Source organism: Pipistrellus hanaki (assembly GCF_964339955.1).
Source record: "Pipistrellus hanaki genome assembly, chromosome: 13".
Lineage (NCBI taxonomy): Eukaryota > Metazoa > Chordata > Mammalia > Chiroptera > Vespertilionidae > Pipistrellus > Pipistrellus hanaki.
Window position 1 is genome coordinate 18711720 of NC_140515.1, and position 12908 is coordinate 18724627.

General features: G+C 48.9%; 1 protein-coding gene across 2 annotated transcripts in view; it reads right to left on the reverse strand.

Moving 5' to 3' along the window:
• The window catches only part of ABHD6 (abhydrolase domain containing 6, acylglycerol lipase), a 51353-nt gene extending 43956 nt beyond the window's left edge, over nt 1-7397 (reverse strand). The window contains exon 1 of one of the 2 annotated variants that reach the window (XM_084903079.1): nt 7089-7397. The gene's annotated coding sequence lies outside the window, so the exon portion shown is untranslated. Of the gene's footprint in view, nt 1-5589; nt 5758-7088 lie in introns of those variants that run through there. The other variant, XM_084903078.1, reaches the window with a different exon arrangement.
• Between the last annotated feature and the right edge of the window lie 5511 nt (nt 7398-12908).

The window sequence follows — 12908 nt, forward strand, 5'->3', positions numbered from 1 at the left end:
ATCAATAAAGAAATAAAAAAAGAAAAAGAAAAGTATAAAATCCTAAACCTCTACCAGGCAGGGCATTCAGATTAGCTGGGTGCCCATTTGTGCTACATGCCACATGTATTTTTTTTTTTAAATATATTTTATTGATTTTTTTACAGAGAGGAGGAGAGAGGGATAGAGAGCTAGAAACGTCGATGAGAGAGAAACATCTACCAGTTGCCTCTTGCACACCCCCTACCAGGGATGTGCCCGCAACCAATGTACATGCCCTTGACCGGAATCGAACCTGGGACCTTTCAGTCCGCAGACCGACGCTCTAAGGCTGAGCCAAACCGGTTTTGGCATGCCACATATATTTTAAATAAATTTGCCTGCCTTGTTTCCTTAATAAATTTGCTTGCTTTCCTACAAAGCTTTTATGTGTCACTCCCCTGAAAACCCTCTTACCAGACTGACAAGAACTGAGGAGGGGACAGGCGCCCCAACTCAGGAGGCTGTCTGGTAACTATTAGGTCTGATCAAATAATTAAATCCATATCCCCTCCCCTGGGAACTGACCTTTAGACCACTTCACAACCAGGATTCCCTTTCTCTTAGACCACATTCCACTGGCTAAAACCATTATGCTTCCCTTTCAGACCTGCCCAGAGAATTTTCCACCCAGAAAAAGCCCTTCTAGAGTCCTTTGAAATCTCTGACTCCCTGTCCCTGGGTGCTGGCACCATTTTAGGGCTCAGCCCATCTGGTATCCAGATGACCTAATCTATATATATAAAAGCCTAAGCAACTGTCCAACCATTTGACTGGTAGCTACAACACACACTGACTACTAGGCGGCAGATGCTCAACGCATAAGCATGGAAACATGGAACAGACTGATGAATCTCAGAGGGAGGAGGGAGAGAGGAGGGCGGGAAGAAATTAACCAAAGATCTTATATGCATACTAGAGGCCCAGTGGGGTCCCTCAGCCTGGCCTGCGGGGATGGTGCTCAAACTGGCAGTCCGACATCCCCTGAGACATCCTGGATTGCAGAAGGGTGCCTCTAGTGAGTTTATAATTCCTCACCACTTCGGCCTCATGCGTTCCTCCTTTGGCGATCCTGACAGTAACATCTTGACTTCCGGGACTATGCCCTGATTACTTACACTGTCTGAGTCAATAACAGCAGATAAATCCAGGTTTCTTCCTTCTACCAAAGGATGGAGACCTGCCCCTCCAAACACAACTGCACAGTTTGGAAAATTCATTTGCATATAAGTGGGAACTTGGGCAGGAACTTTCTCTCTAAAAGCTGGCCTCCCCTTTATCTCTGTGGAACACAACTTAGGTTGCTACCTGAATCTGTGTCCCCCATACCAAGGCTCTTTTTGCTCAAATAAATGTTTTTTATTCTTCATTAGAGTCTAAAATTAATGTTTGTTTACAGCTAGCTATTACTTCAGATAATTAACCAGAAGAAGAGGGGCCCGGCCTGCGGCAGTGTAAGGACCTCTGCCTACACCTGCCGAAGGCTGCCTCGTTCCCCTCAATTAGCAGCTTCCCGGTGCTGCTCCACGTGCATCAGACCACAGACAGCAACATGACTTCCGGGGCCGGAAAGCCTGGAATATAATTGAGAGGGTTTCCGAGGACCCAGCTGGTTTAGGAAAATACCTTCATCTTCTTTGAAGAGGCAACAGCATTCACGGTCAGAGAGAACTCAGGTTTGGTATGTCTAGATTAGGATTCCTCAACCATGACACAACTGACATTTGGGACCAGATAATTATTTGTTGTGGGGGACATTTAATAGCACCTACGAACCCTACACACTGGATGCCATTCCCAAGTGGTGACAAACAAAAATGTCTCCAGCTGCTGCCACAGGGTCCTGGGAGGCAAAGTGGCACTCGGTCGAGAGCCCTTTCGGAGGGAGTGAGCCCGTTCAGTTCCAACCTGGACTCCTTACCAAAGTAAACTGGTAAGGAGGAACACTTTTAGCCACTCACTGTTTCTGCCTTGAAACACTGCCTTCTAATCCTCAGGGCCTTTTTTTTTTTTTTTAATTCACAGTTTTGAAGGCAGTTGTTTTCCATTCTTGGCTACACATTAGAATCCCCCAGGGAGCTTTTTAAAAATAGGAATTCCTGGGTCCCACCGGGAGCTTCAGATTAGCTGGCCAAGCAAAGTACAGGCAGGAGCACTTTTTTAAAAGTTCCCCAGGCGGTTGGATCAGGCAGCGGGGTTAGAGAAATACTGCCCCCAGGCCTTTCACGTGATTCCACCCTCTGGACATCCTTTGACTCTGGCAGTGTTAGCGCAGCAGAGCCAGACAGCCAAGAGGAGGCGATGGGATTTGTGAACATCTCCATAACCATTTATTAACTCTTGACAATGAAACATCCTCGCCACACTCCATTTCTTGGCCTGCCTGCAGATGACTTGCCAGAAAGAACGGAACTTAATAATCAAACTGCTTCCCCATGGCCTCATTGATCTAAATAGTCCAGCCCCACAGAACTTTCTGTGAAAACAGAAATGTTCTCCATCTCCTCTGCCTAATAAAGCTGGCCCTGTAGCTCTCAGAGCACTCGACATGTGGCTAGGGTAACTGAAAAACAGAATTTTTAGTTTTATTTAACTTGAATTAGTTTTAATTTAAGTAGTCACATCATAGCTAGTGGCCACTATATTGGACAGTTCAAAATAAGTGTTTCTGTCTCTATAGGGTCACAGAAATAAAGAGAAGTCCAATAGCCTGTTAAATTCCACAAAACTGTGAAATTCACAACAGTTATGTCTTAAAATACCTACACTCAACAGTCATTAAATTCCCAAATGGGATTCTAACTTATTTTTAATAAAGAATCAATTTAGGAGAAATTCTAAAATAACTTTTTAATCAACCTGCAGAATTAGTTTTCCAACATATTCCAAATACTTTGACAAGGAAGTTGATACTACACTCAGCTGCTTAACTAGCCTCCCAGGATAGAACATTCATGCTTGCTTTCCTTCCCTCCGGATCCACAGATAAGCTGTGATTCGGACTTCTTGCCCCCCGATGGAGGCCTGAAGCAGCAACACACACTGTTGTCTCCTCATCTCATTAAGTTCCATAATCACAACTGCGCCAACTGCACTCATGCATTCACTGTAGGTGTGCGGATCCTCACAGAACTCAAAGCTCATCAATTTTTGAAAGCTGAAAAATAGAAAGGCAATTCTAGCTCTTATTGCAAAGGCAACGGGTGGGTGAGAGCTGGAGAAAGCCTCATCGGCCTTTCTGAGCACACTCACAGAAATGCTGACCTCGCCTTGGCCCAGACTCCCCTGGCCCACCTCTAAGCAGAGTCAGCACAAGCGTTTTGGTATTGATTTACCATTTTCAGGTAATTGAAGGTGGTAGGCCCTCTTCATAATAGCTGGTGCTCATCGAGTGATGGCCACATGCAGGGCCCTGTGCTTTACTTTGTCTCAGTCTTATCACTGCCTTCCAATGCAGGCACTGCTGCCAGAAGCTGAAGCTAGGTACCCGCCCATGGCTCCACCACTAGCAAGAGGGATTTGGACCCAAGTGTCCGATTTTCTGGTGGGAACCCTTTGGATTATGAACAACGACAAACGTGTAATTCTAAGGTTGGGTGCCACGCTGCGCCACTCTCCCTGTGATCCAGCTGCAGCGTTTGGCATCCAGGGTTCGGAAATCCTGAGCCCATCTTTACTTCAGAAACTCCCCCACCCCCATGGACCACTTCCTGTCCTGAGGCTTCACCGGATGGTGAAGAGGGGCTGTGGGGAGCACTTCTGATCTGCCAGCACCACTGCGCCGCCTCCGAGGGCACATGCAGCAGAACTTTCCAAATGCCATCGTGGTGGTGGAAGGGAGTGAGAGCCCACAGCTGGGAGAAAGGAACCGATTTCAGCTGGGACCAGGGGAGAAATCAGGGGAGTGTTCCTGGAGGGGACAGATGAGCTAGACCCTCGGGGGTAGGAAAGATTTAGATGCCGGAGATCCCAGGGAGAGCATTCCCACAGGAGGGGACAGACTGAGCAAAGGCAGCGGAGGAAGAATGTGTTTTCTTGCCTGGGTTACAGCAAAGGGGGGGGGGGGGCCGCAGGGACTCCAGGGGCCTAGGCTGACGGGCTGGGGCAGCACAGGGAACCCAGGAAGTAGCCATTAACATCCCAGGACCCGTTCTGCATCCCAGCCCTGCTGCTTTCTAGCCGTGTGGCCTCCAGCAAGTCCCTTATCCTCTTTGGGCACCATGAACCCTTAGCCGATCTGAGAACCTAATTTTAGAAATAATAAACTGGTGCAAGGAACACAGGTTATTCATTTCTCTCCTCTCTAACTTCCCATGTTACAAAAATAGTGTTCCTAAGAATTTATTATTCACACCTGGGTAAGAAATAGGTCTAGTGATCCAGAATGGGGTCGTTGAGGTCAGATTCACTATGCCCCGGGCAGTGACCGTTGAGAAATGGGCATGGAATCGGTACCTACCTCTTGGGGCAGCTGGGAGAAGTATGGCAGGTTATCACTTAAAGGTGTTTGGAACATGGCCGGGCTCGCAGCACTAGCTTCTTGTCCGTTATTAGTAAGAAGAAGTTATTTTTAAGCTCTTAGCCAGGTGGAGTCAGCCATGAGGGATTTCTGAGCGGAGGAGAGGCAAGGCCATGCTGGCCTCAGGCTCCGGTTGGGACATAAAAAGCGCTGGGGCATAAAAAGCGCTCAACACGCATGTCCCTAGATGCACAGCATCTAGACCCTCTGGCACCCTTTTCCGACCTTTCCACCTCCCTCCGTCAACTTGGCAGCCCCCAAGGTCTGCGGGTTCAAGGATGTAAATGTTGCATGTGCTCGACACGTTACACAACCTCATTTACTGGTACAAGACCCGCAGGAAACCCCCATAGGCGTAGGCGAGGGATGCCTGGGTTGCAGGGTGGGCGCCAGCTGTCAGGGTGTTAGAACAAGCATCCCACCCGAGGGTTTGGAGGAGGAGGGGGCGAAGGGCGAGGGAACCCGGGCAGGTTGGGGAAGGAGGAGCTGAAAGGCGGCTGGGGGTGGGCACTGGCTGGGGGAGGTCCGGAGGGCGCAGATGCCTGGGGCTGGAGCTGCGGCGCTTCCCCAGGAAGAGGGAGGAACGGGGGTGCAGGAGCCGGCACACCAGCCAGGCGCCCGGAGGGGCGCAGAGGGCTGGTGGGAAGAGGAGTAGAAAAAGGGGTGCAGGTCCCGGACCCGTCCTCACCGCGTCCCGGGCTTTGGGGAGCCAGGCATCCTGGTCCCAGGAAGTGTGGGGAACGGGATTCGGGAATGTCAAACCCATCCGGGCACCGGAAGGGAGCGCGTGGAGGCTGATGCCAGAGTGGGGGCATGGAGAGGAAGGCGGGGTGTGTGTGTGTGTGTGTGTGTGTGTGTGTGTGTGTGTGTGTGTGTGTGAAGGTCCCTGACACGGTCTTCACCCGGGGGGGGGAGCGGGGGGGGTCAGGGGGAAGGCCAGGGCGGAGGCCGGGCCGCCCGAACTCGGGAGGTCACGGGGTCATCGGGGAGCTGGCGGACACCCTACCCCCCATCCCCCTCCCCCGGCGCGCAGCCCCGCCGCCCGCGCTCACCTGACCCGACCTCCGCCGCCCGGTCCGGCCGCGCGATCCCGGCTCCGGCACGGTCCGCGGCCGCAGCGCCAGTGCCCGCGGCGCTCCGCTCCCTCCCGGTGGCTCTGCGGACGCCTTAAAGGCGCGACGCGCGGCCTGCGTCCTCCGACAGAAACGCCGGCGCCGCCCGCCCCGCCCCCGCGCTGCTGTCGGGCCGCCGCGGTCCCGGCGCCGGGGCTCCGGGCGCAAACTGCAGCTCCTCCGCGCCCGGGCTCGCAGCGGTTCCCTCGGAGGGTGAAGAGCAGCACGCTCTACCCAACCCCAGCTACCGACTCCGTGGGCCAAGGGCCGGGCGCGAGATTCCAATAATATAGGACGTTCCTTTGATTAAGCCCCTACTGTGTTCCCCTTCGGAAACATGTCAAACTCGCTTATTGCAATGAGGCATGCGGTCGCGGCACCCCTTTAGAAGGCTGAACCCAGGCCGAAACCGGTTTGGCTCAGTGGATAGAGGGTTGGCCTGTGGACTGAAAGATCCCAGGTTCGATTCCGGTCAAGTGCATGTACCTTGGTTGCTGGCACATCCCCATTAGGGGGTGTGCAAGAGGCAGCTGATCAATTATTCTCTCTCATCGATGTTTCTAACTGTCCATCCCTCTCTCTTCCTCTTTGTAAAAAAATAAAATAAAATAAATTATATATATATATGAAAGAAAGAAAAAGAAGGCTGAACCCAGTCTCCTGCCCCTGCCCCTGCCCCTGCCCCTGAAGAGCTCACTTAGGGCCTGGAGGAGGGGTTAGAACCCAAGGCATCATGGTGACACCAGATGTGACACCAGAATTCCTGGAGGCATCGTTTCCTTCACTGAGCACCTACTGTGCGCTTGGTGCTGCTGGGCTCCATCTGCCGCAGTGGCTGCCACCCGAGGGATGAGAGAAAGCGAGGACAGGCAGGCACACAGGCAAACAAAGCACGGGTTGTTTTCGTTTACACCAGGACGTGGGCTTTGTAGTCCTTTCTCAGAAGAAACTGGTTCAGCTTGTAAAGGACAGAACTGGGAATGCCAACCAGGGATTGGAAATGGGGGCAAAATGGCCTTCCAGATACCCCTGGTTAGATCCCCGCTGTGGTCATTGCTTCCTCTGAAGGACAATTAAACCCCACTAAGCCAAAAAGTAAGGAGGGGAGCATAAAATTCATCACTTGTTAAATTCAGAGGTGTTTTCTGCCTCAAACCTGGGCTTTTGACCAACCTGGCCTCAGTTTACCACTTCAACCTAATTTCCTAGTAATCCCAGGCCACGCAGGCTGAAAGGGACCATTGAGGCTTTTGCCTGGGCTGTTCCTTACGCCAAGGAACTCTTCCTTTCCTGTGTGGCCTGGCTACTCCTTCCTCTCTTCTGTGCCTTAGTTAAAAAGTCACTTCCTCCAGCAAGCCTTCCTTAAACCCCTGTGGGGCCGTGCTGCAGTGGGGCTTCTCCCATCCAAGTGTTTATGCATTCATCTAACAAGTATTTACCAAGCGTTTACTGTGTCCTGAGCTCTGAGTGAGGGGTCTTCCTGCTGTGCTGAGAGCTGAGTCTGTGGCCTGTTGTCTGCCTCTCTCTCCAGACCCAGATGGGACCAGTGCCCAGAAGGACGCTGGGACATTTCAGTCCACCACAAAGACAGCTCCCCGGCCTGTACTCACACGCCCTCCAGGTTGGCAAGTGTGGCTGGGCAGATCCTGGGTTGTAAGAATCGGGCGTGGATAATTCCCAGTGACATGGCAAAGAGGCCTCTCTGACACCACCGGATGCCACCCTATCAAATCTGCCTCTGTCACCGTGGCTGGAATCCAGCCCAGTTTGGGGTGATCTCTCTGGCTGGGGCTGGATCGCCTCCCTCTGAGATGTTGCCACCATATCATTCAGACTTCAGGAGCCGCATTGGACTTGCTCCCTGGAATTGTCCTCAGAGCTCTGGTGCGTTCGGCCTCTCAGGCCTTATCTGTCCTCACTGTGAACCTTCCCCCGTACGTCTCCCAGCACACCCAGAGCAGGCCCAGAGAGGCAGCAAGGAGCAAACCGGCCAGCCATCAATCCCCACAAGCCACTTAGCAACCTAGGCTCAGGTGCGTCCCCCAAAAGGTGCCAAGGGGGGTGAATAAGTAAATAAGTGAAGGAAATGCATGCATGGCTTCCCACAAGGCCTACCCAGAAGCCATCGATAAACTTCACCTGGTGTATTAGAAATTTGAAAACAATTCTTAAATTTAAAAATTTTTCCTCTCTAAAACCTTAAAAAGGTGCAATTGCCCTTTTTTAAATTCATAGCCTGCGGCCTCAGGGGCCTCCTAGCGTCTGAAGTTTCTAAATATAGAGACTTTCCCCCCTACTTTTTAAAATATATATATATATTATTTATTTTTTACAGAGAGGAAGGGAGAGGGATAGCCAGTTAGAAACATCGATCAGCTGCCTCCTGCACACCTCCTACTGCACATGTGCCCACAACCAAGGTACATGTCCTTGACTGGAATTGAACCTGGGATCTTTCAATCCTTGGGCCAATGCTCTATCCACTGAGCCAAACCATTTAGGACTCCCCTTGGTTTTCTATTTTGATACACTGAGTTGAGCCCAGTGGGAGTCACATTCTCTGTGACTCTTACCCACCTGTTGACTGACAGGAGAGAAGCCTTAATTAGTCCCTCCCCACCTCCCAGATTCACAGTGAAGCCAAGGAGCAGGAGGAGATGAGGGGATTCACTTGTGATACCCTTTCTGATCAGCAATGCCCTGAGCTATGTCCCTAAAGAATCAGGGGAGGGTGGGCGGTCAGGGAGCAGTCCAAGGAGCCCCCCCCGCATTCCTAATGGCATCCCAAATAGAGACCCCTTATTATCTGACAGCCCTCACCCCAGCATTGAAGGGAGTTCTGGAACCTCTCATCTGCCAGCAGGTGCAGCAGCACCCCAGGCTTCACCCTGTCACATGTGTGACCTTCTTTCTCCTGGACTCGGCAGCATACCAGTGAGAGCTGAGTGGTGCCAACAGTCACCACTATTTAAGGCACATGTATTACCTGCTGGACCCTGTTCTCACCACCACCTGTGAGATGTGCTAACCCACTTTACCGATGGGAACTCTGAAGCACAGAGGGTAAGTGACTCACTCAAGATCCCAGAGTCAGGACATGGCGGGACCAGCAGTCAAAGGAGTTTACTCATTCATTCATTCAACATTCCCACTACATGCCAGGTACACTTTGGGTGAACAAAGACATCCTTACTGCCCCCAAAACTTAGAGTCTATTAACAGTAAGAACATATGAGAAACTATTCCATCAGGAGTCACACAGATTATGATGGAATCATGAATAACAACAAACACAACGGCCATGTCAGCACATGGAAATGCATGTAGGAGAGAAATGAAAAACACACAAGGTACTCTGTGTTCTCCGACGTCAGCTGGCAGCATCCCTGGCCTGTGAGCAATCTGCATGATTCATTCTCCCAGCATGCATTGCATGGCAGCTGTGAGCCAACCACCGGGCGCCGGGCCCATGTGCCATTCAGGTATCACCACCTTGCGGCAGCCTTCCCTGATTACCCCTGAAAAATCAGTTATCCCATCACCCATACCCTGTAGCACATTATAGATGATGATGGATTTATTCATGTGACCCCACTTAGTTGTGATTTTTTTTTTTCCACCTCCATATCCCCAGGGCCCAGCATGATGAGTGGCACAGAACAAGCAGACATTAATCATTCTGTGTTCCGCACTTCACATGCACTAACTATCTCACCGAACCTGTGAGGTGTGTGTTATTGTTGGCTGCATTTCACAAATGAGGAAATTGAGACTCAGGTTAAACAACCTGCCCACAGTTACATGACTGACTAGTAAGTGATACTGTCAGAATCCAAACCATGCTGTGTAGGTCTGAACACAAAGTCTGCATTCTAACCATTAAGATGCCTGCTGCCATAAACAGTAATGGAATTAAATATGAGCCCAGCCGGTGTGGCTCAGTGGTTGAGTGTAGATCTATGAACCAGGAGGTCATGGTTCGATTCCCATCAGGGCAGATGCCCAAGATGCAGGCTTGATCCCCAGTAGGGGGCATGCAGGAAGCAGACCATTAAGGATTCTCATCATTGATCTTTCTATCTCTCTTCTCCTCTGAAAATCAATAAAACTATATTTAAAAAATAAATAGCCCTAGCCGGTTTGGCTCAGTGGATAGACCATCGGCCTCTGACCAAAGGGTCCTGGGTTCAATTATGGTCAAGGGCATGTGCCTTGGTTGCAGGTTCCTTCCCTGCCTGGGCTCTGGCCGGGCTTGTGCAGGAGGCAACCAATAAATGTGTTTCTCTCCCATCAATGTTCCTCTCTGTCTTTCCCTCTCTCTTCCACTCTCCTTAAAAATCAATGGAAAAATATCCTCAGGTGAGGATTAACAACAACAAATAAATAAGAAAGATATGGCAAAGTCTGACCTTGAAAGAGCTTGTATCTAGAAATCTATGAACTATGAATATTTTTAGGCAGAAAAAGCAACTTCTTTATAAACAATTCAAAATATTGCTAATTCATTCTTTCCTTTTTTCTTTCTTCCTTCCTTCCTTCTTTCCTTCCTTCCTTCCTTCCTTCCTTGAACAGGAATGAAGATTTATTGGTGGGTATAAGGAGGTGTCAGCACCCAGAAGAGTCCAGGGAGACAGATTAGGGGTACATTTAACCCCACAGCCATCTGGAATGAGCTGCTTCTCAGCCACCATATCTTCAAACTCATCCGCATTAAACTTAGCAAAGCCCCTCTTCTTGGACACGTGGGTCTTTTGGTGGCCGGGGAACTTGAACTTGGCTCTGTGTGGGGCCTACTCATATGCTCCTTGTTCTGCAGCTTGTGGGGATGGGTATGATGACTTGCCCAGTGTGGGCTCTGACCACTGTGCCCTGGGTTTTCAAAGGCACTGCCAGCCTGCCAGCCCCTCTACAGGACATCTTGTTGGTGCAGATGACGTGGGAGGGGAAAGCCATCTTTGCCACAGCTTTTCAACATGTACTTGTTGGTATCATGTCCATCGGGCGCCATGTGGCCACAGAGTGGGAACTCCTTCCCTCCTGTCTTCTTCACCAGGTCAAAGAGGTAGGTGTTGGCATCAGGGACACCTCGGCGGAACCGAGCCCCTGGGTTTGGCTGCTTGTTCTTAGAACACCTGTAACCCTAGTCAGGTTGGCAGCTCCCATGGCGACATCAGAATCTTCAGTTGCACGCCGAAGGGAAAGAGATTCATTTGTTTATGAATTAAATGTTTATTGAGGATCTGCTTATGTATCTGCTTATGGATCCAAGCTGGGGAAGATACCTTCTCTCAAGGAATAGAGTTTAAATTACAGGATGTTTTTTACGCCTGTAAAAGGAATATCAATGCAAGACTTAAGTAATGAAAGTAGGTCAGAAAACAAGTCAGCCTACCATCAAATGTAGCATATGATCATGGAGGAAGGACTCAATAGTAAGGAGGCTCTGAAACTATTGAAAATGCCAGTTGAGCACAGCACTAGCCAGAGAGGATGGAAGGAAAGGGGAGACCGAGGGGAAGCAGTGGAGCTCTGGGCCAGGTTGCCCAAGCACCTGTTTGTAAGTAGGAAGGTCAGAAATATCCAAGACATTAACCTAGACCTTTAACAAGAGGCAAGGGAAACGAATGCTCGGAGTTGTTGAGATTGAAATTCTAAAGACAGGAAATTTTCAATTTATTAAATTCACATTTGGATCAAGAAGATGAATAAAAAAGGAAATGAGCATATGTGATGGTAACAGCTGTCAGAAGGAAATCAAAGCTGCCAGTTTCCTTTTTTACTTCGTCTTCATCACGGAGAAAGACCTTCCATTTGGTCAGGTTAGGATATCACAGAGAGAGAAACCAAGCCCAGGGCAGGAAGGAAAGACAGGGAAAGAACACTCCGCACTTTTAACTAGTTCAGTGTGTCAGGTCAAGAGGTAGTACTGCCCAGGGTGCCAAGAGGAGAGTTAGAAATGATCTCAGAGGCCAGAAGTCTCTAATTAGAGTCTGGGTCCCATGTCAAATAGGGAGAAAGATTAATATACAAATCCAGAGACCAAGTGGTCTGGTGCTGATTTCCAGCAAAGTTCTGCACATGATTATTAAACTGGAGCAAAAGGTGTGCCAACAGCTTGTATGGGTTAATAATCACAGTAATGGAATGACTTTTCACAGTTACTAGCGTAAGTAGATTTGGATTACATACAGAACCCGGACCGTAATAGGCTTTAAAACAGTTTATTATCTGTTTATAGGCAAGATAAAGCAATCTAGACTGCATAACACCATAGGCCAGTGAATTCATAGGTTAAACTGTGGCCCAACTTTCTTTCATCTGACAATATTAGACTGGAAGCAATTTTCTTTTCTTTTATTAAAATGAATTTATTGCGGTGACATGGATTAATAAAACCACGCAGATTTCAAGTATACAATCCAATAATATATCATCTGCATACTGCATTGTGCACTCACCATTCAATGTCAAGTCTCCATCACCATTTATCCTTCCTTTGCCCAGTTCCACTTCCCCCACCCTCCTTTCCCTCTTGCTATCACTAACATATACTGTTGTCCGTGTCTATGTCACACACACACATACACACACACACACACACACACACACACACACATACACACACACACGAAGGTGCTTTTTTTTGCTTATTCCCTTCACCTTTTTTCATCCAGCTCCCCAACCTCCGCCTTCCTCTGCTCTGACAGCTGTCAGTCTGTTCTATGTATCTGTGCGGAAGCAGTTTTCTAATTGAATGCTCTAGTTCTCTGACATAAAAAAAAAAAAAAGAATTTAGATAAACAAATATCCAGACTTGCCATCAATTTTTAAATCAAGAAAAGCTGGGGAGGAAATTTGGGTTCCAAATTGTTTCAATACTGTGGAATATGCCAAAAAACATGGTGAAATTTAATAGTCTTACTTTTCGACTTTTAAAATTCAAATTGCATCTCAACATATGGTACAGCAGATATTCTAAAGCATGTTTTTTTTTTTTTCTCAAAACACCTCTATCCTAGATAAAATAGACTTTGTCACGTGTTGCTGGGCTGAATGTGTGTCAAAATAAGAGTAGAGAACAGTGAAAAGCAAATAAATGTAAAATGCAAGATTGTCCCAACACCAAATGTATATCAGACCCTAACCAATATTGGGAGATCTCATCCAGCTCTAATGAGGAGTAGCTGAACCTAGAGTCCCATAATCACCAGGACCCTTTAAATGAGCCAAAGTGGCCTCAGATGGGTAGCATTCCTTCA